The following is a 25,992-nucleotide window of genomic DNA, read 5'->3' as shown; positions in this document are numbered from 1 at the left end:
CAGTAGCAACCAGAGGATTGTGAAATTCAGAAAGTTAATTAGTCATACCTGAGAGCAGACATTTAAAAACTCCTATGAGTCCTAATTTCATTGATATGAAAATAGCTATGAATGTCTGGTAAATGTGCAAATATCAATAAATAGATAAGGTTTAAAAATTATTTCATTAACAGAAAATTAACAATTAACTCTCTAAAGGGAGAGTAATGATGATGACGATGATGTCAGAAACTTTTCTAAGCACTCAAAATCCTCATTCCTGTTCTATTCCCCTTTCTCCACCACAGCCCTGAACCTACATAATTAGAGGCACAATAAACATTTGGCATTTTTTTTTCAATTTATGGGAGAATTCTAAGTACAATATTTAGATTTTAGACATAAAGAATGCCTCATTTACAGTACATTAAGAAATATGATAAATCCTTAAAACTGTTCCTCTTGAAATGAAATTTATCTGGCCTAAAATTGGTAGTAAACAGGAATTTTTTTTTCATGTTAGTGGCCTGAACACTGCTTCAAATTGTTGGACTTACCATTTTCTACCAAATATACAATTTGGCATCTCATTTTATTGAAATTAGCTTAGAAACCATAAAAATTTTAATTAAAAAGTAAGTCTAAGATGAAGAAAACAAACACAAGCTCTTAAGAAAATAAAGAATATTCTGTAATACTAAATCATGATAGGTCTGTATAGCTTATAAAACATATATGAAGACATAAATATTATGAAATGTAGTTGTTTTTGCCTTGTGATTAAAAGGCGTGTCATATACTTATTGTGGTGGCATTTTGACATTTTTATACGACCAAAGCAGCTAATAATCTTTACACAAACAATATTGTCAATCTCAGCAGTAAGCAAATGCAGTTAGACCACCTTTCCTTTTTAGTGCCCTAAGAATTACAAGAAAAAAAAAAAAAGGAATTACAAGAAAAAAAAATTACTTAGTCAAGATTGCCACTGAGGACACTTTACCTCTAGTTTTTAAGAGCTTTAACCTAAGAAATGTGGGCAGGCATAGTCCTCTTTGGGGGCTTAAATAAAATCTGCCCACAACTGACAGTTCAGCTTACCACATAAAATATACATCACCGAGAAGACTGACTTACCATCAAAAATGGTCTCCAGGCAATACAATGATTACTCGGTGCCTTTCTCAGAGAGCAATTCTGAAGAAATAAAGGACTAAACCAAAGGGAACAAGTAACCCCTTCATGCTCCCAGGGTATAGGCACACATATGAAATGGTTCCTGACCTATACTTTACCTAAGGGGGCGTGCTATCTTTTCTCATTTACCATATTTACTAAACACATAACATGGGCATTTATTTAAGATACCAGACTACACCAGGGAACAAAACAATCTCTGTTGCCACAAACGTGATGGTTTGAGGTGAAAGACATCAAACAAATAGACCAATAAATAAAAATTAAAATAAAAAAATTCTATGAAGGAAAACAGCACACTATAAAATAATAGGAGTTGTCATTTAGACAGGGCACTTCTCCAAAGAGGGGGAGTGGAATGTTAAATAGGTACATTCCATGCTGAATAACTAGCTTTATCAGGCCTTGAGGTGAGAAAGAACTTGGTGCTTTGGAGGAAGTGAGAGAAGGCTGCAGAAAATTATAGGAAAGGAGAGCAGTAAAGAGAGAGGCAAAAACTAAATTCTGCAGAGACGTGGGGTTATGTTAAAGATTTGGGTTTTCTCCAAAGCATAAGAGCAAACCTAGAAAGAATTTTAAGGAAAGACATGATATATTTATACTTTTGAAAGGATCATTCTAAGTTCTGTGTGAAGAATGGGCTAACGGGTAGTAAGAATGGATCTAAAAGGATCCATTGGTGGTGCACCTGGGTGGCTCAGTTGGTTGAGTGTCCGACTCTTGATTTTGGCTCAGGTCATGATCTCATGGTCGTGGGATCAAGCCCTGCATTGAGCTCTGTGCTGAATGTGGAGCCTGCTTGGGATTCCCTGTCTGCTACCCTCCTCCCCAAATAAATAAATAAACAAATATTAAAAAAAAAAAAAAAGACTAGTTGTAAGCTATTGCAATAGTCTACCACAAAATGATGGTGGCTTGAAATAGGGTGCTGGGAGTGGAGATGTAGCACAGAGGGTGAATTCAAGATCTATTTAGGAAGCAAAAATCAATATAATCTAGTAGTGGTCTGGATGGGCGTGTGTTTGTGTATGTTCATGCATGCGCATGTGCATGGTAATGAAAGGTCTTAAGAATGATACAAGATGTTTAATTAGGAAGTTAGTAAATATTTTTGGAGTTCAGATTTCTAGACATCAGGAAGACCAAAGATGTAGAAATACAGAAGGAACAAGAGCTTAACACTGAATATGTTCACTGTAAGATGCTGTTGAGATAAATATCAAGTTGGAAGCTGGCTACGAGACCCTAGAGCTCAGAAGTCTGGACTGGAGATAGGAATTTAGGAATTTTCAGCACATATGGTAGCTGGTATTTTAAGTCAAGAATGTAAGAGATATCCTGGGGAGAGATGGTAGAATAAGAGTATTGAGTCCCGAGGAACTCCTTAATTAGAAGATGAACAGAGGAGTTCGCTAAGGTGTCCCAGAAGACATGAACAGAGGCAGTCAGAAAACCAGGAGTGAATGGGTCAGAGTACTTGAAGAAAAAAAGATAAACCCAAATGTTGCTAGGAGGTAACATGAGAATGTGAAAAATGTCTGTTTTTTGGCAACATGGAAGTTACTAGTGATCTGGCAAGAACCCTTTTGATGGAGTGGTAGGTGTAAATAGTGTGTGGGGTGTCTAGAAAAATAACATAACCTTTAAAATCATTTGGAAGAGGTTAAGTAAACTAAATAATACAAATTGTAAGTGCATACCTTGTGAAAAGTATGACTTTCACTTGCCTTGTAACCCCTCCCATTCTCTATCCCCATAAAAGTAACTAGTGTGAGTTCTAACACCATAAATTTGTTTTGTTCGTTTTTGAACTTAATCCATACACTATATATTAATCTTTGTCTGGCTTCTTTTGTTCAGCAATATGCTTGATAATCATCCATGTTGTTACAAGAATAATTTATTCACTCTTTCTGCTATTAAGGCTATTAATAATGCTACTATGAATACCCTTGTTCATTCTTGCCTTTGGTGAATGTATGTATAGATTTTTGTTGGGTATGCACCAGGCATAGCTAGATTAGATATATGTATGTTTACTTTTAGAATATACAGCCAAAGTGACTTCCAAAATAGTTATAATGATTTACATACACATCTACCAGTAGCATGAGTTTCAGTTGTTCCACAGCAACAGTACTTGACATTGTCAGTCTTTTAAAATTTTAGCCATTTCATAGGTATGCAGTGGTATCTCACTATGGTTTTGATTTGAATTTATTCAATGATTAACAATTAATGGATGCATATTGGTCTTTGGGTAATTTCTTTTGTGGAGCACCTTTCAAGTATTTTGTCCTTTTTGAAATTTGATGGTCTTTTTTTCTCTTACTGATTTTAAAGAGTGCCACAAGTCCTTTACTGGATACATGGATTACAAGTCTGTCTTCTCACTCTGTGACTTGTTTGTTCACTCTTATAATAGTGTCATTTGATGAACAGAATTTCTTAATTTTAATAAAGTCCCATTAATCAATCTTCTCCTTCCCTTTTGGATCTTTACCTATTCCAAGATTGTTAGGATGTTTTCAGTTTTTCTCTAAACTTTTATCTTTAACATTTAGATTTATGATCCAACTGGAATTGATTCTTGTTGTGAGGTAGGAATCAAGATTCATTTTTTTTCTCCCCACATGACCCAGCACTATTGATTGAAAAATCCATTCTTTCCCTACTGTACTGCAGTGCCTTTGCTGTCATAAGTAATCACATATATGGTACAATGTTTCTGGACTCTTTATTTTGTTCCATAGATCCATTTGTCTATCTCTGTGCAAATATGATGCTAATAACTGTAGCTTTATAGTAAACCCTGTCACTTGGTAATGAAAGTCATCGGCTTTGTTAAGATTTCTTAACTACTCTTAGTCCTTTTCATGTCCATATGGATTTTAAAATCAATTTGTGGGGTGCCTGGGTGGCTCAGTCAGTTGAGATCTGACTCTTGATATCGGCTCAGGTCATGATCTTGTGGTTCCTGAGTTTGAGACACGTGTCAGGCTCCGTGCTGGCATTGTACAGCCTGCTTGGGATTATCTCTTTCTCCTTCTTTCTGTGCCCCTCCCCCGCTCATGCATGTGCATTCTCTCTCAAAATAAACTTAAAAAATGAAATCAATTTATCATTCCCTCTTTCTACCCTATACCTGGCATTTTTTAAGGATTCTACTTAAGCTATAAAACAATTTGGGAAGGAGTTAATCTTCACAGTACTGAGTTTCCCAATGTGACTACAGATTATTAGCTCTTAATTTCTGTCAAAGTCTCTGTCAAAAGGTCTTGCAAGACTTAAGTTCGATTTTTTTTGATTCAACTGTAAATGGTACTGTTTTCATAAATTTCATTTTCTAAATTTTTGTTGCTTGTATATAAATTTTGTATTTTGACCTTGCATCAAGTAGCCTTGCTAAATTCATTTATTAATTCTAATAATTTGTAGATTCTTTTGGACTTTCTACATTCCCAAGTAATACAAATGTATTACTTGGTTCATGAAAGACTGGCGTGTAAATATCTTCTCTCCAAATGTCATGGTTGGGTTTTGGCATCATGGCTTTGCTGATTTAAGAAAACAAGTTGGATTCTATTTTGAGTAGGACTGGAGTTATTTATTCTTTAAACATTTATCAGATTGCACCAGTAAAGTCACCTAGGTATGGTTTTCTTTGCAAACAAAATTTAAAGAATGGACTCAACATTTTTAACAGACAGTATTCATATATTCCATTTCTTCAATGTGCCAATTTTGGTAAAGTATGTTTACCATTTCACCTAAAATTTAACTCTGTTTGCATAAAGTTGTTTATAATATCTCTTACCATTTTAACATCTGTAAAATTTGTAGAGAAATGTCTTCTTTTTCGTTCCTAATACTGTGTTCTCTTTTTTTCTTGATCAGTATTGATAAAGGTCTGTGCATCTTACTGATTTTTTAAAGAACAAACTTGGCTTTGTTGATATTTCCTATTGTGCATTTGCTTTCTATTTCATTAATTTCTACATTTCATAATTTTTTTTCTATTTACTTTGGGTTTAATTTGCTGTTCTTTCCCATTTTCTTGAGATGGATATTTAAATCACTGATTTTTGACTTTTTCTTTTCTAATACATGCATTTATACCTACAAATTTCCTATCAAATGCCTTTAGAAGATTCAAATATATTTAGATATACTATATTTTCATTATCATTCTGTTGCAAATATGTTCTAATTCCATAGTGCTTTCTTTTTGATTCAAAGGGTTATTTGGAAATGTATTTTGTGGGGAGTTTACCAGCTACTTTTCTATAATCTATTTCTTACTTAATTCTACTGTGGTTAGATAACATATTCTGGATTGAATTTGTTGAGGCTTTCTCTATGGCCCATCATATGATCTATTTTGGCAAAAGATGTGCATGAACTTGAAAAAAAAATTTTTGAAGCTGTATTACTAGACACGTACAAACTTACAGCCCTTACATTTTGCTGACAGAATGACCCTTTTAGGGTGTGTGGCTGGCTATCGGTGAAGCGTGAGACTCTTGATCTTGGGGTTATGGGTTTGAGCCCCGTGTCGAGGTTAGATTACTTAAAACAATCTTAAAAAAATGACCCCTTTATAATTATGAAATATTCTAGTCATTCTTGTATTCAGGTCTACTGTATATTGCTATTAATATATATTATACATTATACCATGTATATTTTGTTTAGTGTTTATATGACATATGTTTTCCATTCTTTTACTTCCAGTCATTCTGGGTCTTTACATTTACGGTGTGTCTTTCATAAGCAGTACATGGTTGGATTAAAAACAAATCAATCTGACAATGATTGTGTTTTAATTATTTTTTAAATAAAATTTGGTTTCTACCTATTATGTTATTATTGTTTCTGTCTCATCTGTTATATGTTTTTTTTCTTTTCTTTCCTTCTTTTGGATTAATCTAGTAACTTTTTATTCTGTTTTTCTCTTAGGTATACATTCATTTAGTGTTCTTTTATTGGTTATACAAGAGAAGCATCATTGACTTATTTTAGTCTAATAAAACATTAGTAACTGTATTTCCCAGATAATGCTGGGACCTCAGTATATTTCATTTCCATTTACACTGATCCCACCTTTTGTGTTACAATTATCATACATTTTAAATTTATATATAGTTAAAACCCCAAAAGACATTATTGTTTTATATAGTCAATATTAATGTGGCTGTATCCATCAGTGACAGTCTACATGTAGTAAGTTGTTTCAGTTATTTTTCTGGAAATCTCTTTATGTCTCATTTACTTTGGAACAACATTTTCATTGGGAATAGAATTTTAGATTGATAAACAATTATTTTTTTAAGCACTTTAAAGATTTCATTCCTCTGTTTTTTTTTGACCTCCATTTCTGTTAAGAAGTCAGATGACAGTTTTATCATTGTTCTTTTGAATATGAAGGGTCATTAATTCTCTGGATACTTTCAGCAGTTTTACTACAAAGTGCCCAAGTTTGGTACTCCTTGCATGTATTCTGCTTGGGATTTATTGCACTTTTGAAACCCACGTCTTGATGTCTTTTCATCAGTTTTGGAAAATTCTCAGTCATTATGTCAAAAGTTTAGCTAAGCTACTCCATGGTATCACTGCCTTGGTGTCCATTTTGTTTGGCCAAGCAGCCGGGGGCGGGGGGCTTAAACTGACATTCCCCCCTCATGAAAGCACATGCCTTAGACAGTAGCCTGTAGTGTCACACATAAATGTAAGTTCCTCATATGACTTCCCCAACAGCCCTTATAATAACAAGGCCTCCCAGGGCTTTCCTCTTATGTGCCTCCTAGGTAAGATCCCCTTGGGGCTTACCAAAATTCTTTTCTTTTGGTTTCAATTGACCAGTCGAGCCTTAGCCTGGGAAGTCCAAAACACTTCACCCATGGAATCTCATAAAAGCAGATGTCCCAGGTCCTGTGGCTCTCTCTATCTGCACCCTCCCTTGATCCTCCCATGTGGTCCCTCAAGGGATCTATCTTAGCATCTATTTTTTTAAATCTACTAGTCACAGTCTGTGCCTGATAATCTGGATTACTTCTTTAACTGTTATCATTGCATTTTCTCTCAATCCTACTATTTTCATATGCCTGATAATTTTTGCTCTCAAAGGTAGATCTTGTATATGAAAAATTATGGAAGCTTTGGATGATATTACTCCCTTCAGAGAGAAATCATCCTCTCCTCTGAAGAGGAACAACAGAATAGATCATTTTATTTCCATCTGAAACTGAACTGATTTGAAGTTAGGTGGCAATTTTTGTAGGGCTCCCTCTCTACCTCTAGTTTGCCAACACTTAAGGGTGTATGTAGTCCTTTAGGGAATCCTACTTGAGAGTCTGGGATGTTTATAGGTTCTTTCCTCCTTGGAGGGACCACAATTTTAACTTTTGTTTCTTAACATTATGAGATGGACAAAAATTTCACTCTGCTTTTCAGAGGTTTTGTGCTTAGCTTCTTAGCCTTTGACTCTGCGCAGCAAATACCTTGAGGGAAAAATAAATTAAAAAAATCACTTCTTAGTGCCTAACCTTCTCTTCTAGGATTCTGGCCCTTCAGTCCTGGCCTCCCAGGGATCCCTAAACCCCAATTTTTGTGTACCTAGCCCTACACTTGTTCCTCTACTTCTAGCAGAATCCTCTGCTAAGTTTCATAATTTCTTCTCTTGTACTATGAATTAAGCAAATTCCTACAGGGAAAAAATGAAGCATAGAACATATATGCTTTGCAGTTCCCTGGGCTCCATAATTTTGGTTTCTTAAGTCCTGGCTATCTTAGTGTGTCTCTGATGCTTTTTTTCTTTTTCTTTTTTGATATTTGCCTTTTCATGTTGTTCTCACCAAAAGCATTAGTCTGTAGCAACCTACTCCTTCAAAGCCAGAAGTGGAAGTCATAGCAAGGTTCTCAACCAAAACTCTACTGTCTACCAGCTGTGACTTTAGCAAGTTACTTAACCTAGATATCTAAACATTCTGAGTTTCAATTTTCCTTTATCTAAAATGAAAATACTACCTTATAAAGTTGTTACAAGGGTGTGAAGATTAAATGAAGCATATCTATAAAAAGTCTAGTAACAAAAACACTTACTGGGGGCTTACTATGTGACAGGCACTTTATGTGGATTTAATGTAGATACGGTTATTATCTCCCATTTCCTTTTCAAGGTCACATAGTAGTAAGTGATGGAGCTAGAATTTGACTCTAGAGCACTTTTCTTACTAACTACTCAACACTACTTCCATAATATTGCCTTAGTACTGTGCCTGACACCAGTAAATGTTCAATAAATGTCAGTTATTATACAGGAAAAACAAATGCTTCAGAAATATATACAAATCACATAAATTTTCTACTGTTTTCTTCTATTTATTTTTTTCCTTTTTTGAAAAAAAACTTTTGACAAAAAATTCTTAAGACATTTTTCTATGTATTTTAAAAGAAACTATTGTGAAAAATGTCTAAGAGCCTACTGAACAGATAGATAATAATTTGCTCAACCGTTTCTTTATTGTTGGATAGTTAGAAGGTTTCCATTTTTTTAGACAGATATCAGTATTATTGACTTTTGTGCCTTTAACTATTTTCCTTATTTGAAGTATTTTCTCAGAATAAAATCTTATCAGTGCAATTACTGGCTCAAGACTATGAACACTTTATTACTGCTTATAAAACAGCTATATTGTTTCCCCAAAGAGTTGTGGTAATTGTGATAACCACCAGCAACAAAAATGAAAGGTCTGTGTTAAGAGAATAGGAATTAAAGTGATGGTGTACAGGAATGAAAGAAGTGTGGAGATGGGAAAGAGAATAAAGATACACATTTTGAGGCTAAGAAAGAAAAAAGTAGAGTATCTGGATATTATTTCTTGTGAAGGAGGAGTATTAGTTTCACTTAAAGGAGTAGGGATGGAAAAAGGACTGGGCTGTTTTGAAAATTCCAATGGTTGAATACAAATACACAAACATATGCATCATAATTTTTTGTGAATAATGTTACTGTGTAAGTTTTCAAAAGATATGTTTCTCACCCTCATCAATGTAACACCGGATACAGATAAATATTATTTAGGTGTAATTTACAGAGAGATTGATACACCAGGGTTTAACTTGGTCTTCAGTATCCCTTATTCTAACCTAATATTCTAATGTTTAGTAATCTGGTGTGTGGATCTCTATTATTATTGTTTGAAGATATACAGAGAAATGATCTCTCTTAAGGATAATAAGTTATAAAGAAAAATTATACATATAAACTACAAAATGACCACACACGTTATTGTTGTCCCTTACTTCAGTCAATTTATATACTGAAAAAATTATTTTCCCAGTAAAATGTGCTGGGAGGCAGGAGGTGTATATTCTGGCACCAACTGTGTCATTTGCTTGGTGCATAATTTTGGGCCTTAACCGCCTTTGGACTATGTTTTATCTTACTAAAAGCCAGTACTGGAACGTGGCATCTCTTGTTTAATTTTCCTAATCTTAAATTAGTTTAGTGAATATACTATACTTGAATAAAAATGAAAGAATCTCTCTTCTTTTGCTAACACCTACCATGATTTGAATACCGTATTAACCTTGTTACCAGGTTAGACTTGAAGTTATTATTATTTTTTTAATGATTATTTATTTTTGAGAGACAGAAAGAGACAGAGCATAAGTGGGGGAGTGCAGAGAGAGAGGGAGACACAGAATCCGAAGCAGGCTCCAGGCTCTGGCTGTCAGCACAGAGCCCGATGCAGGGCTCAAACCACAAACTGAGATCAAGACCTGAGTCGAAGTTGGACACTTAAGTGATGGAGCCACCCAGGTGCCTTGAAATTATTATTTTAAAAGTTACTTTGTGGGACTCTCTTAGGGCCATTTGTCTGCTCCATCTACTGTCAGATGAATCTCACTGTGTATACTCCAAGGCAGTTGCTTTCCTACCAGTGCCTTCATCCTCCTTTCCTCCCTTGTAGATTTTGGGACAGTATGTACCTGACTATTAGGAAAAAACAGAAAGGGCCCTGAAAATGTGGCTTACAGAGAGTCCTTCCTCTCTTTGTCTATGCATGATAGCCCCCCCAAGAAAAAAAATAAAACGAATGAAAAACTTCTCTGTTAACTGCTTCATTATGAGCAGAAGTAGGTGCCTGACTATCCAAATTCCACTTCAGATTTCTCTTCCAGCTTCGGTTAGCCCCTAGAAAATTTTAGTAGTGATACTGAGGGGTCATGGAGTATGAGAATGATAATTCACCTGAGAGGCATTCAAATCATGTCTCTATCACATATTAGTTAAGTGATTGTGGGCAAGTGATCTGAGGTCTCTAAGCCTCAATTTTCTCATATGTAAAATGAAGTTAACTAATACCTACTACACCAAATTATTAGAATCAAGTTAACCAAATGGTACTTGGAATTATGGCTAACTGTGGTTTGAAATGTGAGTATCATTTAGAAAATACGGTAGTTTCTAGGCTGATTCAAATTAGAGCTGGTTTCATTTCTAGGGTCCTAAAAAATCCCTATCTTTAAAAAAAGCCATTTTAGATGGGGGGAGCAAATATAAAGGCTTTGAATTCTTTCATGCTTCAATAGATGCCAATTCCATGGTATAGAAAATGGTATATTAAAAAAGCAAGAGCCAAAATAAAGACTAATTTTACATCTATTCAATTAGCCAAAAACTTGCTGTGAATTTATGGCAAAAACAACATTCAAACATTGCTGGTGACATCAAAAATTAGTATGGCCTTTTAGAGAAATAATATAACTATTGTATTGAGAACTATAAAATGCCCATACTCTTAAAACGAATAAACCTACTCGTAAGACTTTATCCTAAGACAATAATTCAAATAAGGAAAATAGCTATCGTTTTACTTAATAGTGCCTGGCACATAAAAGGTACTCAAACGTTTCTTCAAATGGATACCTTTATTTGCATTGACCTCTCCAGTCACTGCCTTTGGTTCCTTCTCATTTAAGATTTTCTATTCTTATCACCTCAGGAGAGTGTTAGAATCAAATTGTAATATCTTTGCTTAGTCTCTGTTCTGCAACTTTCCCCATTAACTTCACTGTTGATTGCTAGCAGACCCCCTTGCCTTCTGATACTTTCACCCTCTAAACTCAGATGACCTTCACACAGAAACCAAGTTGACTATATACTACATTCTTGACCAAATCAAAAAGAAATCTGAAGATTCCTTCAAAATCCTAGGATGTCTTTTTGTTCTGTCAACACCTTTCTAGACTAATTGACTCATTGCCTGCTTCATTAAGACAGAAGACAGCCAGAAACCTTCATACCCATTCTTACCCGATCCTCCTTCTTTCTTAAAGATATAATTCACATATCTCTTTCGTGTACAATTAAGTGGTTTTTAAATGCTGTTATATAAGGTATTCTAGTATCAAGGTTGTACAGCCATCACCTTATGTAATTCCAGAACATTTTCACTACTCACAAAAGCAACTCCATACCCATATGCAGTTACTCCCCATCCCCACCTCCAGCCTCTGGCATCTCTAATATACTTTCTGTCTCTGTGGATATCGCATACAAATGCAATCATACATTATGTGGCTTTCTGTGTCTGGCTATTTGAGTGTAACATTTTCAAGGTTCATCCATGTTATAGCATGTATCACTACCTCATTCCTTTTTATTGATGAATGATATTTCATTGTATGGCTATACTGTATTCATTCAACAATTGGTGAACATTTGGGTTTATTTCTATTGTCTTTTTGGCTCTCATGAATAATGCTGCTATGAACATTTGCACAAAAGTTTTTGTGTGAATACATTTTAATTCTCTTGGGTATGCAAACTATGAGTGGAAACGCAAGTTAAGTACCTCTTGATATACAAATCTATTGTTTCCAAGTTCAGATAGCTTGGGTTATCTCTCACAATGCAAACAACTCCATACTGACCACTCCATTTTCACTCAAACACCTTAAGTCTTCAGAGTCTACACATATTAACTGCAACTTATTTCTTTCCAATTAAGTTGAGGGCAGGGATCAATTCTCATGGTTCTGATCATATACTAGACATTTAATATATGCTCATTGATACACTGACACCCTAAGATCCTCACAAATGTGAGAATGATGACTTACTCATTCCTTCAACTGGCAAATATTTGAGTTGTATGCTCGTCACTGTGCTTAATGTGTAAATTGTGGATAAAAAGTTAATCAGTTTCATCATACCCCAAATGCCAATTCGACTCCACAAATATTCACTGAATACTTATGATGTGAATGGCATTGTGCCAGGTATTTCAGCAGACATAGATAGGAATAAGATATAGTCTGCAGCCTTTTATGGCAGTACATAAACTCTACATACAAAAATAGCAACGACAAAAACAAACAGCAGCAGCAGCAGCACTGGATATTAAATGCCATAAGGAAAGTACAAAAGGCTCTGGAGGGTCAATGGGCAGAGTACATATGCTTGGGAGAGTGGAGTGAGAAGGACCGACATCAGAAAATACTTCTTGAAGTTGAAGGTGGTAGGGCTTCCAAGACGATGGCATTTTGATAGATAGGGATTCCTAGGAAAAGAGAAAGTGTTTCAGGCAGAAGATAGCAAGAACAAAGATTGAAAGGCTAAGTACAGTACAGAATTTTTTTCAGAGACCAATCCTGTTAGGAATGTGTAGATGGGTAATGAGAGAAGGCTCTTGAATGTTAGGCTTAGCATTTAAATAGGTTTAGAAGAATCATTTGAAAGTCTTTCTGTAACGATTCACATTACTTTGGTGATTCCTTAATCTTTTCTCAAAACTTTTCTAGTATGTGTATTTTCTAAAGTGATCGTGGAAATTAGAGATTTCTCCTTCCTACAAGGAATAAAAAATAAAATCTTGATAGCTAACTCAGCAGGCTGATAGGAGAAGGCTTAATTTCAGTAATTCTAGCACTGCATCTCCATACTTTTTGGGGACATGTAAGGCTTAAAACACACAGGCAGGCAAATCCTAACGGTCAAAATAGCAGAAGCAAGACTAGGAACAAAATAATTGTGTTCATTAAGCTCCTGACACCAGGCACTGTGCTTGGTGATTTACACAGAATATCTCTGATCCACCAAACAACCCTATTTAGGTTTATGGCAACTGAGGCTCAGAGAGATCAAGTAAAATGCTTAAGGTAACAACCTCAGTTAGTAAAAGGTGGACACCAGTTTTGAAACCAGACCTCTCTGTTACCCTATTTTCTCTATTGCTCATTTTTGTGTTTACTATATAAAGGAGGACAGAATGGCAAGTTCATGATGTATGTATCAATGAACAGGACTACATATTTAACAGAGGGGCTTTAATGGTCTGGAGGAAAACTAGGCTGAAATATTCAAAACTGGTTTTAGAACGGCTTAATGATCAAGATCAAGAGAGATGAAATTTAGGGCTGCTTCTTGAAGGAATACGGACAATGATTATACGATCAATCCTATTTAGGAATGCCAAGGGAGCAATATTCCACTTTTCATTTGGAGACAGTAAACTCCAAGAGAATATGGATATTTGTCCATACTCACTGATACAGTACAAGTCCCTAGAACAGGGTCTATCCCACAATAAGCACTCAGTTAACTATTGCTGGCATAATGAAAAATCATGCAAGGGGTATTCTCATTTGAATACACTTGAAGGTCTTGAAATAGAGATAAAGACAGCAGAGTAGTAAGTTTAAAAACATTCAAGTTGATAGGATATTCTCTTTACTACTCAACCCCATGTCGGAAACAAACTACCAAAAACAACAAACGTACAACAAAACAACAGTTGTCAGACATTAGCATGATTTTTCAAAGAAAGGTGGTCAAAAGAACTAAAAGACACTTTCGTACTTTATATAGCATCTAGTACTCTGTGAACAATCAAATTTCAGTGAGGTGGAATCCAGAATTTTGACCTATTATTTTAATATTTCAAACTTTTGGGAGCAGTACATTCAGTGACTGTTTTTGGAAAAGAAAAGGGTTATCTAATCTGAATACCCTAAAGGCATCAACAGTTTTTTTTTTTTAATGTTTATTTTTGAGAGAGACAGAGACAGAATACGAGTGGGTTAGGGGCAGAGAGAGGGAGACACAGAATCTGAAGTAGGCTCCAGGCTCTGAGCTGTCAGCACAGAGCCCGGCGCAGGGCTCAAACTCATGCGCCACGTGATCGTGACCTGAGGGAGGTCAGTTGCTTAACCCACTAAGCCACCCAGGTGCCCCGATTTTTCTTATTTCTGTATTACTACAATTCTTCCATGGGATAGCATAAAGACCAATTAAAAAAAAAACTCTGCTTCCCAGTTTCCAAAGGCAACACTGCCTTTGTATCTCAATCAATATTTTAACTACATTTCCTCTATCTTTTTCATTCAGTTCCACAAACTTTGCTTATTTTAAGAATTCCTAATACTACAGTTTAATAGTTAATTTATCAGAGTGGTCATATCATATTTTCTTTTATATTACATTAATATGGACGATAGTGAACACTTTGTAATCAATTAATTAATACTTGCTCGAGGCAGTCTACATGTTCCTAACTTTCAATTAATAATAAGAGACATTATCATGTCTTGCCTTTTCAATTATTGCAGAAATTTTGTCTTTCAAAAGGTTACTCACTGATTTTAGGGCCTTAGTGTTTTTGTTTTTATGTCTACAGAAGGTTAAAACATATTTTCCTTACTGTAATCTTTAGTTGAAAACACATTTTCTATTAAACTCTAAATGAAATAGCTTTTTAAAAGAACTATAATTAAAACAGCTGCAAATTCTGAGGATAGATTAGGTAACAAATCCCAAAGGAAAAAGTACACAGGCCTTACTCTTTCAAAATGTCTTTAAAGACATTACAGTTCACTTGATGTTCTAAAATTACTAAAGTTGAGATTTCATAAGCTCCAAAAGGTTTGATTCCTTCAGTACACGCACACACAGTGGTACCTGAAAGGAGCAGCCAAGGAATCAAAATTGTGTTTATTACCACTTTACATATAGTTTTTGTTTTTTATAAAACATTAAGAATGTAGGAAAAATAAAAAGTTCTGTCTTAATTCATCTTTGGTCCTTTGTGAGCCCACATTTTCCGCTTGTTTAAAATCTAGCTGAGTACCATGATCCTTGCACCATGATTTAAAACCACAAAGAGCAGATACCAGTTTTTAGTTGGTGCTGAAATTAATTAAGTTATAAAGGGGAAAAATGTACTAAAGCACAACTTTCACAAATGCTATATGTTAAGTTACATGTAAGAATTTTTAAGGCTGAGGAACTTGTTTTCAGGTACAGAGTAAAATCTGTAGCCTAAAAAAAACAGGCCTAAGAATTTAAGATAACAATGGTTACCAGTCGAGGTAATACCAAGTATTTCAGTACTTCAGTACAATACTTCCACGCTTGTAAGGCGAAAATGCCTCATAATTTATGTAAACCATTGAGTCCTGTAATGAACCACCTCCTTGTAAGAGCAGCTACAGAGTTCCTGTGGCATGTCAAGGCAGAGAACACCACTATACCTCACTCAGTCAAGGTTGGACTTGAGTAGGGGAGCAGAGGTGGGCAATTCATTAATCACACAAGAAAGTCTGTCTTGTACAACTGAGAAATTTTAACAAGGGTCTTCAAATACTTTGATGAAGGCATTTAAAAAAAATTTGGGGGGAAGGAAATTTTCCATCTTACACATGGAAACAAAACTCAAATTCTGACTGGAGGCTGGTGATTAGCACAACTTTGTGGAACAACATAACTTTTCACGTAAAACACAATCCCAAGGCTTTAAGATACCGTCTATGCAAATGGCACCAAGTATCACCTTTTCAAGCCTTCACCGGCACTAGAAGAGAGTTGGACACCCCCAATCCATCACCCTACCCCCACAGGAAATGGGTTATGTTTTCCCCCTCCCCCAGACGGTCTTCCTCCCCTCCCCCAGCCGGAAGTGAAGCGCCCCCATTCAGACGGCCTCAAACCGAGACGAACCAGTAACAACAGCAAAAGAGAGATGATCTTCAAGGGGTGAAGGGTACCTCCACTGTGGCCACCCCGAAGCTCGCCTTGCTTACTGACCTGCTGACGATAGGGGTGGGCAGGGGCCTGGGGCCTAAAGAAAGTCCCTTGCACAGAGGACAATTCCCTGAGCCCCTCTCAATCGCCTTCACTCTTCTCACTCCGACGTCTCACAGCATGAAAAAAATTCCTCCGCAGTACTTTATTTTGATATCGTCTCTTTCCCTTTAATCGCTTAACCATCTTCCCATAGGCAACTTTTGCTATCGCAGTAGCATTTAAAATTGTTCCGGTGAGTAGGAAAATGGAATATTATTCCCCATACCTTCAGAATAATGAAGGGATTATTTTGTTCAAATGCGGCGAAGGATTACGTGATTACGCAAGGTGAGATTTATTTTCGCGGAGACTTCTGGGATATGTAGTTTTTTTTAATTGCTAAGGCCTGCAGAAAGTATTGGGATTTAAATCGGTAATTACTATATACTGGAGTCCTTGAAAATACACATTATGTATTCGAGGGCAGGCTGACCAGGGAACTTCGGCACCACAAGGGCCAGTACTTCGTTGCCCTTTTCCTCTGGAACTTAATGGAACCAAAATTTCCCTTCGCTTTCGGAGCAAGGTCCTGGTCGTCCCGCCTTCTTCGTTTGGCCACGCCCTCCTCAGCCAGCCAGGCGCCCTCATAGGCTCATCTTCTGGAGGTAGGCACGCGAGAGGAGGGGCCTCACCGTGACTCCTCCCGCGGGGCCGAGGCGAGACTGGGGAGAATGCCGAGTACCGAGGGCTCGTGCGCGCGCGCGTGCTAGCTCGTCAAGGAGAGTGTGCGCGCGGAGGGGCGGCGCGCGGGGTTGGGAGGAGGCGGGCAGGCTGGTGGGCTGGGCGGGCGGCCGGGAGCGCGCGGCCGACTCGGCGGCGGCGAGTAGTTAGTTACTTGTTAGTCAGTGTCAGTTGCTCGGTGGCGGCGGCCCTGGTCACCAGGAAGGGGACGGGACGGCCGGCAATGGTGGTCACCACAGCGGCATGTGCTCCTTTCAGGTAACGGGGGCAGGGCTGCCCGCGTCCCCTCGGTTCCCTTCTCCTCTCGCGCCGATTTGTGGGACCACGGTCGTCCTGGGGTGAGGGCGCTGACCTGGGAGAATGGGGGGCGGGGGCGGCGCAGGGTCGAGTGGCGCCGCCGCGGGGGCCCAGGCGGTGGGTGCGTCCGCCAGGCGCGGGATCTCCGGTCACCCCCGCGCCCCGCCGCCCCCGGGCCCTCTGGCGCCCCCCGCTCCCGCCCCCGCCCTCTCCCGCGGCGGCTGGGGCCCCGGTAGCTCGGCGCCCCCCAGAGGAGGGAAACTTGGGACCTGGAGACGAGGGACGCCCCCGGGCGCGGCTGGGAGGCTGCTGGGGAAAGTGAAGCCTGTAAAGAGCTGGATGCAGTGGGGCAGGAAGGGCTTCTCGTTCTTCAGTCTACACGGTCATCCCGCTCCCAACCCAGGAGGATCCGGCGCAGGCTCGCCAACCGCGCCAGGACGAAACCCCACGGCTCTTTCCTATTCAACTTGGCCCTGCGGCTTGTGAGCCCGCTAACGTGCGGGTTTGCTCGGTTGTTTGGGGATTTTCAGTGGTTCGGTTGGTCAATTTGTTTCTCCTTTGCCCTTTGACTCATCCGTTCTTGCTACTTTCCTTACCTCCCGCGTTGAGGACTAGCGGTCTGAACCCCCTTCCCTCCCCCGCCCCGTCTCCTGCACCATCCGTCTGAGAATTTGATTTTTTTTTTCTTCCCTTGACAACCTTAAAGACTGCTGAGAGCGACAGGAAAGAGGAGCTTTCCCACCTTTAAATGTTACTTTCTTGCAATCCGGTTTGTTTGTTTTCAATATCCAAGTTTAAGAATTTGAGAGCTTTGGAATGGAGTTATTAGAAGGCTGGCGTTGAGGGGATAGTGACGAGTTAAAAGAAAACTATGATTTCATCTTTATTGGCTTTGCTATAGAAAAGCTAATACATTTTTCTTCTGCTTCTGTTAAATATGGTAAGGTGCTATGTTGAATTAAATATTTGGAGACTTACATAAAAGGCTATTTTTAGGTCATTGGATGATGTATGTCAACAGCTTTTCACCTGAATTGGGTTTGCCTTGAGGATTCTGTTTTGGGCCTGCGTACTGATTTTTGTTCAGCTACAGCTTTTTAATTTTTTCCCCCTGATAAATGATGTAGAAATGTGTGTAGTGGGAGAACCCATATTGCTCTCCGCAGTGTGGAAGTGAAAAACGTGAATTATGCACAGGGGTAAAACTTTCCATGAGCAATCTTGGATACTTGCTTCATGATGGCTTCTGTAATTTCACAGCATTTCTAGATAGCTCAATTCACTGGCTGCCTTAATTACTTTCTGAAGTGCCTGGCACTTCTTCTCTTTGGTGACTCGTTTAGTAAACTATAATGGCTGATATGGTACATTTTCTTGGCTTCAAAGATGGGAGTTACAGCTTCAGCCCAGAGATTAATAGTTAACAATGGAAGCAGAATTCATACCATTGCTAGTGAGTTTTGGCTATGACCAACTCACAAACTATGTGAAAAAACAAACATCTTTCCATAGCTGTCAGGGGGGAAATACTTTATCATGTCTTTATTTTGGAGACTTCAAGTTGATTATATTATGTGGGAAAAAATGTCAAATTATTTTCTTTAAGGCTTTGTGATGTGTGGTGTTCCTTTCCATCTTCTACCCCCCATTTAGGGGCTGATATTTATGTTTGGCTGGGTTCCAGGATGGGAAGAAAATAGTTTGGTGAAAGGAAAAGATATGATTGCTTTGAACTGTTATGACACGGCGAGTATTCATTTTAACCAGGGATAGTACAGAGAAACTTCGTCACTAATGTTTGTACCCCATTAACATTCTGTCAGAATTTGTTTTTAAAAGCCTATCCTGAGGCCCATAAAGAAATAATGCCACTTCATAACTGTTTCTGACAATCACATTAAAAAATGTTCCTGGAATGCATTATATGTGTACTCATATAAACATTCATCTTTGTACATTTATGGTAATGTAAATATTTAAGTCTGAGGGCTTAAAAACTTTTATTTGCTTATTTGCATACATGTTTTTCAACATCTAGCAGTGCCAACCATATTTGCCAAATAAGCATCAGCCATAAATTCATGCTTTGGCACATTTCATATAATAACTCTTCTAAATTGCTCCATGGTGAAGCATCATGAGATTAGCATTTGCTTCATGAGAGAGATTTGTTGTTGTTTTTAACTGTAATGATGTGCTGTTTAAGTGGAACAGGTGCTGGGCTCTCGCTGTTTGTGTTGAAACCTGCCAAATCATACTCTTTTGTTAGATGGGCTGTTTAAGTAATTTAGGAACCAAACTGTGGCCCCTGGCATGCAAAGTGTGAGTTCAAGGTTCCATATCACTGCTGAGAATCCCTGTTTTCACTGTAAGAGGCAGATATGTGTGATGAGCTTTACTTTCTCATTGCTGTTCTCTAATTCCTACTCCTCGCCACCACCCCAGTCCTTTCATTACTAGAGCTCCTTTGAAAGTCTAGGCTCCTTCACTGCTGGTTTGTTTTCATTGAAGAACTAGAAATTCTAAGAACTTTGAGGCCAAGAATAGATAGTTCGTATTTATTTGACAAATATTTTGATTGCCTTTTAAGTGTTAGGCATGGTGGACCCTGAGAATATGTAGAATGATATTCCTTTTTCCAAGCAGGGTACAGTTTAGGAGGAGAAGATAGTGGATAACTGATAATTAACCAATGTGATGTGATATATGACACAGGAGTAAGTAGATTCCTATGGATGGAAGCAACAGGAGGGATAGTTGACTAAGACTTGGGGTTTTGGGGAGGGGCAGTCCTAAAATGCATCCCTGTGGATTCCCTGAGCTAATCTTCAAAAATAGGACTTAACTAGGTTCAGAGAAAGGACAGAAAAGAGGGAAAGGACACTTTGGACTAGCACTATCCTATAAAAATATAATAGGAGCCACAAATATGTCATATGTATTTTTGAATTTTCTAGTAGCTGCATTAAAAAAAATAAAATGTTATTTACTTTTAACAATACACTGTAATAATAATACAATATTAATAATATGTTATTTAATTTGATATAGCTAGAATATTATCATTTGAACACATGATCAGTATTTTGAAAGTATTATTGAAATATTTGACATCTCCCGTTTCATACTAAGTCTTTGGAATCTGGTATGTATTTTACATTTATTTATTTACTTTAAAGTTTACTTATTTATTTTGAGAGAGAGAAAAAGCACAAGGGGAGGGGCAGAGAGAGAGAGAGAGAGAGAGAGAGAGAGAGAATCCCAAGGAGGCTTTGCACTGTCAGCGCAGAGCCTGACATGGGGCTTGATCCCAAGAACCTGAGTCAAAGTCAGACGTTTAACTGTCTGAGTCACCTAGGCACCCCTGTATTTTACATTTAAAGCACATCTTAAGTTTAGACTAGTCACATTCAAGTACTCAGTAGCCACAGGAGGACAGTACAGTTTTAGAACAAGGGCCAGTAAAGTGGTAAGAAGCCAAAATACTGAATGCCTTATGAACCATGTTGAGAAGATTTAACTGTATCCTGAAGGCTGTGAGGATTTAGTGGGGAAAAAATGTTGTGATGGAATCAGGTTTGTGTTTTAGACCTATCATGTTGTCAGTGAAGTGAATGCTGGATTAGAGAAGGGCAAAACTGGAAGTAAGGTCAGTTAGGAAGCCAGCCACTCTTGTTGAGAAAGGATGAGGGATATAAAGCAAGGAGTGGGTATATGAGAGATTTAGGAAATATTATATTATCAGCAGTTCAGGGTACATAATCAGATTATGGAGTTGAGCAAGGTTGAAGATTTAGGATGATTCCCACATTTATGTGGTGAGCTACTGAATGGGGCAGGCAACTGAAGAGAAGCCAACTGTCTGTGCCAGACTGACCAAAGATGAAAAAAGGAAGCTATGAGAGATTTGTCACAGAAGCTGAGGGAGGAGAATATTTCAAGGACTAGAAGTGGTCAACACTGTATCCTGCCATGAAAAGGCCAAAAAAGGTAAGGGCTGAATAAAATCTCTGAGACTTGATGATTGTCATTTGTAACTTCAGTAAGTGCAGGTAGCTACATTGTAATGCGTTTAGGGGGTTGAAGAGTGAATGACAGATGCTTAGCTAATTAAGTATTAATTAGCTAATTAAGGGCTAATATAGTGTTTTCAACACAGAACTGAAAGGAGAGTATAGGTGGAGGGAGATGCAAGGGATTTAGAGAAGTTTATTCCCCTTCCCTTTTTAAATTGAGAGGATCTTGGGGAGCCTGGGTGGCTCAGTCGGTTGGGTGTCCCACTTCGGCTCCTGTCATGATCTCACTGTCTCTTGAGTTTGAGCCCCCCATTGGGCTCTCTGCTGACAGCTCAGAGCCTGGAGCCTGCTTCAGATTCTGTGTCTCCTTCTCTCTCTGCCCCTCCCTCCACTCGCACTCTGTCTCTCTCTCAAAAATAAAATAATTTTTTTTTTTTTTAAATTGAGAGACTCTTGTGCACATTTCTGTGGAATGGAAAAGAACTACAGTTGGGGAGAAATGGGTGGGTGGGGAGGGGGAGAGAGATGATTGATTGAGCCAAGGATTTGGAAGCAATAGGAGGGGATGGGATCCAAGGCATAGGTAGAGAAATTGGCTTTGGGTAGGAGATGATTTTCCTTTCCCCAGTGAACCAAAAGGAAGGAGGTAAAGTTTGTAACTGACAAGGGCAGGAAGGAGAATGAGTTGATGACATGTATCATTTTTGAGTACCTGCTAAGAGTGAAGGAGAATGTGGTAGAATAGGAGTTCTTACAAAGTGTGTGTGAGTTTAAAAAAAAAAAAAAAAAAAAGGGTATGTGATTTTATAACAGCTTCCAAGGGAATGTGAGGGCTCTGGGGAGGAGGAGCGAGAGAGAGGGGCGTACACACAGATACACACATGACTAAGAAAGTGAAGAAGCATTATTAGGCATCATTGGAGGGCCCATTTGAAATTGTACACCTTGGATTTGTAGAGACAACAGTTTGCATGGTTGTTTGATTGTTTTCTCCAGCATGATCACTCTGGGTATAGCTGAAGGAAACCATTTAATACTCCCAAGAACTCGTAAGGTTCCTACTGTTAATCTTGATTATAAGATGAACAGCTAGAGTTCAAAGCCTGGTAGTTCAGTACCGGAGCCCAGGCTGTTATTGCTTTGCAGATGCCTGCTTGGGAGAGATTCCTAAAGGACAAGGAAATTAGAGATATTGAGGATTGTTACTAAATCAAGGAACTGTGGAGTCCAGGCTGGATCATCAACAGGAAGCCTGGAAGGGGTGATTCAATTAGGAGAAAACAAAGGGCATGAACAGCTAGATAGATGTCATTGTGAAGCTAAAGAGCTAGTGAGGAGGAAGCGATAATATTAGCTTTTATTTATGGAGTACCTTCTATATGCTAGACACTTTAACACTTTATTTCTAATTCTAACACTTACTGTACAATGTGTTACTAATCTTACAGTCTTCCCTTTGTCATTCTGTGTGACATGAAGAAACAGGATTAGAGAGGTTAAATAATCTGTCCAGAAACATACACTATCAAGTGATGAAACCATGATGCAAAGCCCATTCTTTTTTCTCCAAATCATATCCTCCACTTACTCCCCCTCCTTCGTTTTCTTCTTTTAGAATTTTTATTTTTTAAGTAAGCTCTAGGCCTAGTGGGGGGCTTGAGCTCACAACCCCCAGATCAAGAGTTGCATGTTCCACCCACTGGACCAGCCAGGTGCCCCCAAGATGCAGTAGTGGTGCAGATGTACCAAGATGCATCTTGGTACAGAAGATGCAGTAGTGGTGAAAAGTGGTGCAAAGACACTGGGATATTTAATTTAGGATTTCAGAGCTGATCATTCATTTAACAAATGTTTGTTGACCATTTAGTACACGTGCCAGGCATTATTCTAGGTGCACAGGTTACAATAGTGAACCAAACACAGAATTCTTGCCTTCATGGATCTTACATTCTAGAGAGTGTGAGACAGATATTAAACAAAATAAGTAAGTGAGAGTATCAGAAGGTGATAGATAAGTGCTGTGGAGAGAAAGCAGGCAAGAGGAATGCCATAGGGTATGTTCACTTTTTAAAATTTATTTATTAATTTAAAAAAATATTTATTTTTGAGAGAGAGGGAGACCCAGTGCAAGCAGGGGAGGGACAGAGAGAGGGAGACACAGAATTTGAAGCAGCTATCTGCACAGAGCCCAACATGGGACTTGAACTCATCAGCTGTGACATCATGACCTGAGCCAAAGTTGGACATTCAACCAACTGAACTACCCAGGCACCCCAGGTATGTGCACTTTTGAAAAGGATGTCTGAGAAAGACTTGGTGCAAAGTGAGCAAAAACTTGAAAGAAGTAAGGGGCATACTAGGTGGAAGAAACATTTTGCATTGGCCCCGAAGCAGAGGTGTGCTTGTTGTATTCTCTGAGCTCTTGGAGGCCAGTGGGCCTGGACTGGAGTGAATAGAAGAGAAGAAGGTGGTGAGGTCACAGAGAATGACTGGGTCCGAATTTCATAGAACCTGTAGGCCTTTGTAAGCACTTGGATGTTTACTTTGTGAGATGGAAACTATTACAGGATTTTGAGCAAAGGAATGGCATGATTGGATTTATGCTTTATTTTATTTTTATTTTTATTTTTTATTTTTTTTTCAACGTTTATTTATTTTTGGGACAGAGAGAGACAGAGCATGAATGGGGGAGGGGCAGAGAGAGAGGGAGACCCAGAATCGGAAACAGGCTCCAGGCTCTGAGCCATCAGCCCAGAGCCCGACGCGGGGCTCGAACTCACGGACCGCGAGATCGTGACCTGGCTGAAGTCGGATGCTTAACCGACTGCGCCACCCAGGCGCCCCTGGATTTATGCTTTAAATGCTTCACTCTGAGCCACTGTGTTGAAAGTAGTCTGAGGTACAGAGTAAAGCCAAGAGGACCAGTTAGGAGGCTTTCCAAAATATGAAGTTGGGAGATAGTGCTGTCTTGGACCTGGGAATTGATGAGAAGCGATTGGATCTGTGAGAGTTACAGAACAGTTGCAGAGATAGTACATAGAGTTCCTTAAACTGGTGTTTCTCTACATCTGCACTGTTGACATTTTGGACTAGATAATCCTTTGTTGCTGGGTGTTGCCCTGTGCAGTAGTATGTTATGTAGCATCCCTGGCCTTTATCCACTAGATGCTACTACCATCCCCCCAGCAGTAACTATCAAAAGATGTTTCCAAGGGTGCCTGGGTGGCTTAGTCAGTTAAGCGTCTGACTTCAACTCAGGTTGTGACCTCGCGGTTTGGGAGTTTGAGCCCCATGTCATCTGTGCTGATGGCTAAGAGCCTGGACCCTGCTTTGGATTCTGTGTCTCCCTCTCTCTGCCCTGCCCCTGCTCACACTCGGGCTCTCTCTTCTCAAAGGTAAACAAACATTAAAAAAAAAAAAAATGTTTCCAGACATTGCCCAATGGCTCTTATGGGGCAAAATTGCTTCTAGTAAGAACCACTTCCAAATACCCTTCACCCTGTTTCCCCTAATATTAACACCTTACATAACCATTTATCAAGCTGAGAAATTAACAGTCCTACAATGCTCAACCGAACTCCTAATTTTACTTGTATTTGACCAGTTTTTCCACTAATAACCTTTTTCCATTCCATATGCAAACCAGGATACTACAATGCTTTTGATTGTCAAGTCTCCTTTATCTCTTCTAATGTATGATAGTTTCTTGGTCTTTTCTTTTATGACCTTATACTTTTAAAGAGTACTAGTTAGGTATTTTGTAAACCGTTCCTCCATTTGGATTTGTCTGATGTTTTCTCATTTAAATGGGGTTATGGATTTTGGGGGTAAGAATACCATAAAAGTGAAGGGCCCTTTTGGGGCGCCTGGGTGGCTCAGTCGGTTAAGCATCTGACTCTTGATTTGGCCCAGGTCATGATCTCACAGTTCGTGAGATTGAGCCCTGAGTCAGGCTCCATGTGCTGACTGCACGGAGGCTGCTTAGGAAATTCTTTCTCCCTCTCTCTCTCTGCCCCCTCTCCAGCTCATGCACGTGTGTGCACACACATGTGTGCTCTCTCCCTTTTTCTCTCTCTCAAAATAAATAAACATTGAAAAAAAGTGAAGTGCTCTTAGGAGATGCATGATACCAACGCAACATCACTGATGATCATTTTGTTAAGGTGTTTTCTGGCAAATTTCTCTCCTGGAAAGTTATTTTTCCCTTTCTGTACTCTGTTCATTAGAAGCAAGTTGCTAAGACCAGCCCACACTCAAGGGGAGGGGAATGAAACTCCCACTTCCTAGAGGAGGAGCATCAAAGAATTTATGGACATATATTAAAACCACTACAGTAATTGGTAAATATTTTGGGGTGGATACTTAGAGGCTTTGCCAGTATCCTGTTTCTGCTCACTAATTTTAGCATTCATCTGTAGATTATGCCTGCAGTAATTATGGCTATGGTGTTCTAAAAGTGCTTCTTTATTTCTCTTATTTTTTCTGTATTTATTAACTGGAATTCTTTTGTAAGGAAGGCTTATTCCTTCTCTATTTTTCTATCTACCTATTTAATCATTGATATCAGTTTCAATTCATGGACATTTATTTTATTGTTAGGGTTATAGTGCAGTGCTAACGTTATTTATTTTATTGCCCAAATTATTCTAGCTTTGGCCATTGAGATCTCTTTTAGGTTGACTCTGTGTCCTT

At 38.5% G+C, this 25,992-nt stretch overlaps 2 protein-coding genes across 9 annotated transcripts in view; one reads left to right on the top strand and one right to left on the bottom strand.

Moving 5' to 3' along the window:
- The window catches only part of HMG20A (high mobility group 20A), a 68,960-nt gene extending 52,390 nt beyond the window's left edge, over window positions 1-16,570 (bottom strand). For both annotated transcript variants that reach the window (XM_047863672.1, XM_047863671.1), the window contains exon 1: window positions 16,268-16,570. The gene's annotated coding sequence lies outside the window, so the exon portion shown is untranslated. The remainder of the gene's footprint in view (window positions 1-16,267) is intronic.
- Window positions 16,571-17,102: 532 nt separating this feature from the next.
- Window positions 17,103-25,992, top strand: part of PEAK1 (pseudopodium enriched atypical kinase 1) — a 316,915-nt gene continuing 308,025 nt past the window's right edge. For all 7 annotated transcript variants that reach the window (XR_007153014.1, XM_047862946.1, XM_047862945.1 and 4 more), the window contains exon 1: window positions 17,103-17,245. The gene's annotated coding sequence lies outside the window, so the exon portion shown is untranslated. The remainder of the gene's footprint in view (window positions 17,246-25,992) is intronic.

Source organism: Prionailurus viverrinus, chromosome B3 (assembly GCF_022837055.1).
Source record: "Prionailurus viverrinus isolate Anna chromosome B3, UM_Priviv_1.0, whole genome shotgun sequence".
In the NCBI taxonomy this organism is placed as follows: domain Eukaryota; kingdom Metazoa; phylum Chordata; class Mammalia; order Carnivora; family Felidae; genus Prionailurus; species Prionailurus viverrinus.
The sequence above is the reverse complement of the archived record's forward strand: the minus strand, read 5'-3'. Positions and strand labels throughout refer to the sequence as shown.